Source organism: Muntiacus reevesi, chromosome 17 (genome assembly GCF_963930625.1).
Source record: "Muntiacus reevesi chromosome 17, mMunRee1.1, whole genome shotgun sequence".
In the NCBI taxonomy this organism is placed as follows: Eukaryota; Metazoa; Chordata; class Mammalia; order Artiodactyla; family Cervidae; genus Muntiacus; species Muntiacus reevesi.
This window is the reverse complement of record NC_089265.1, coordinates 41218050-41221086: the sequence shown is the minus strand read 5'-3', so window position 1 is coordinate 41221086 and position 3037 is coordinate 41218050. Positions and strand designations below refer to the sequence as shown.

At 39.2% G+C, this 3037-nt stretch overlaps 1 non-coding gene across 1 annotated transcript; it reads right to left on the bottom strand.

Moving 5' to 3' along the window:
* Positions 1-1928: 1928 nt before the first annotated feature.
* On the bottom strand, positions 1929-2035 carry LOC136148826 (U6 spliceosomal RNA). The gene has a single exon (XR_010659590.1). It is a non-coding gene; the product is annotated as a U6 spliceosomal RNA (small nuclear RNA).
* Positions 2036-3037: the final 1002 nt, after the last annotated feature.

Genomic DNA, 3037 nt, shown 5'->3' with positions numbered 1-3037 from the left:
TTAGAAAGAATACATCTGAATCAGTTCTAATGAGGTAGATGAAACTGGAGCCTATTATACAGAGTGAAGTAAGCCAGAAAGAAAAACACCAATACAGTATACTAATGCATATATATGGAATTTAGAAAGATGGTAACGATAACCCTGTATGCGAGACAGCAAAAGAGACACAGATGTATTGAACAGTCTTTTGGACTCTGTGGGAGAGGGCAAGGGTGGGATGATATGGAAGAATGGCATTGAAACATGTAAATTATCATATGTGAAATGAATCGCCAGTCCAGGTTCGATGCATGAGAAAGGGTGCTCAGGACTGGTGCACTGGGATGACTCAGAGGGATGGGATGGGGAGGGAGGAGGGAGGGGGGTTCAGGATGGGGAACACATGTGCACCCATGGCGAATTCATGTCAATGTATGGCAAAACCGTTACATTATTGTAAAGTAAAAATAAATAAATAAATAAAACTGAAGGGGAAAAAAAAAGTTACTTTCGGAGCCTGTCCCAACTCTACCTGCCCCTAAGATTTGGTAAACTTTGGTGACCTTACCAAAGTCTTAACAAGCTCTGGTGACCTCCCATGTCTTCCTTATTCTCTCCTGATATCTCTCCTTGCTGTCGTGTACATTATTTGGGCCTGAGTGTATGGAACACTTAAGGTGCCAGATTCTTACCTGCAGCATATCCAGGGTTCATTCTGACCCAACTCATTCTGTGAGGTTTGATCCTCACTGTAGCTTGGTGAAGCAGGCACAGTAGGTATTCTCCCATTGTCTAGACAAGCAGCTTGAGGCTCAGGGAGGTTAGAGTTGGCTGCTGGTACTTGCACATAGTTCTTAGTATATGGCAGATGACCATTACATGAAAGGCCACAATGTAAGTGGCCTGATAGAATATATCTCAGAACTAGAGCAGATGTTCCTTAACTGCCAAGTGTGCATAATCGTCATGTTCATTATCAATACACTAGATTACCTTAACTGAATCCTGAGGGAATGGGCACAGGACAAATTGGTTTTGATGGAAAAGGAGGGAGAGAAGGTTCTGAACATGGAGATGCTGCCAGTAAGACAGTTAGTTCTCAATATGACCACAAGTATAGAGCGTGGGGCCACATGATGCTATTGAGGGTGATATCAAATAAATAAATAATGAGTGTTAGAAAGGCCCTGAAGGAAATTTGCTATGATCTTAACAGTGGCTATAGTTAGGATAGTTATTATTGTTTAGACACTAAGTTGTGTCCGACTCTTTTGCGACCCCATGGACTGTGGCCCACCAGGCTCCTCTGTTCACAGGATTTCCCAGGCAAGAATACTGGAGTGGGTTGCCATTTCCTTCTCCAGGGAATATTCCTGACCCTGGGATCAAACCCGTGTCTCTGACGTTTTCAGGCAGATTCTTTACTACTGAGCCACCACAGAAGGCCCAATCTAGGACACAGCCATAAGCAATTGTTATTTTTCTTTATTCTTTTTTATATTTTTCTAAGTTTTTCTTATAACGGGTATGAATCACTTTTTTAGTCTAGAAAACTCTTAAGTGTTATGTGTTAGTGTGTATTATTTTGTATTATAAAAATATGACTGTCAAAAACATATGTGCTTCAAGGGACACGATCAAGAAGGTGAAAAGACAAGCCACATAATAGGAGAAAATATTTACAAATATATATATCAGATAAAGGACTAGTGTTCCTTATCAAATATAAGACTTCTTATAAAGACCACCAGTAAAAAGACACATAACCCAATTTTATTTTTTTTTCCATTTTTTTTTTGTTAGTTGGAGGCTAATTACTTTACAATATTGTAGTGGTTTTTGCCATACATTGACATGAATCAGCCATGGATTTACATGTATTCCCCATCCCGATCCCCCCTCCCACCTCCTTCTCTACCCGATCCCTCTGGGTCTTCCCAGTGCACAAAAATATGAAACGCTTCACAAATTTGCGTGTCATCCTTGCGCAGGGGCCATGCTAATCTTCTCTGTATCGTTCCAATTTTAGTATATGTGCTGCCGAAGCGCGCACATAACCCAATTTTAAAATGAGCAAAGTATTTGAATAGATATTTCTCCAAAGAAGATATACAAATCGCCCCGATAAGGATATGAAGAGATGCTAAACATGACTAGTCATTAGGGAAATGCAAATTAAAATCTTGAACTACCACCTACCATACATATATAACAACAGTCAGTAAGGATTTGGAGAAATTAGAACCCTCATAATAGGAATGTAAAATAGTACAGCCACTTTGGAAAAGGGTATTAGTTCCTCAAAAAGTTTAGCCAAGAAATTCTACTCCTAGACATACACACAAGAGAAATGAACAGATGTGTTTACACAAAAAATTGTACACGAATGTCTCAGCAGCATTATTCTTAAGAGCCAAGAAGTGGAAACAATCCAAAATGCCCATCAATGTATGAATGGATAAGCATAATGTGGTCTTATCCATACAGTGGAAGATTATTCAACTATAAAAAGGAATGAAGTACTAATACATGTGGCAACTTGGTTGAACCCTACAAATGTTAAGTTTAAGAAGCCAAACCCAAAGGCTACATATTACATGCTTCTATTTATATGAAATGTCCAGAATAGGCAAATTCATAGAGACAGAAATTAGATTAGTGGTGGCTTGGGGCTAAGGGGGTGGGTGAGGAGTGACTGCTAATGATTATAGAGTTTGTTATTGAAAATGATGAAAATGTTCTGGAATCAGATAGTGATGATGGTCGCATAACTAAATATATTCAAAATCACGAAATTATACACTTTAAGAGCAAATTTTATGCTATGTGAATTGCATTTCAATAGAAAAATGACTAAAAATAAAGAAAACTTCAAATATAAGCCTGCTAAAAGTTCAGAATCTGCCATACTTTGGGGGACTTCCTAGGTGGTGCTAGTTGGTAAAGAACCCACCTGCCAGTGTGGCGACATAAGAGACGTGGGTTCAATCCCTGGGTAGGAAAAGCCCTTGAGAAGGAAATGGCAGCCCACTCCAGTATTCTTGCCTAGAGAATT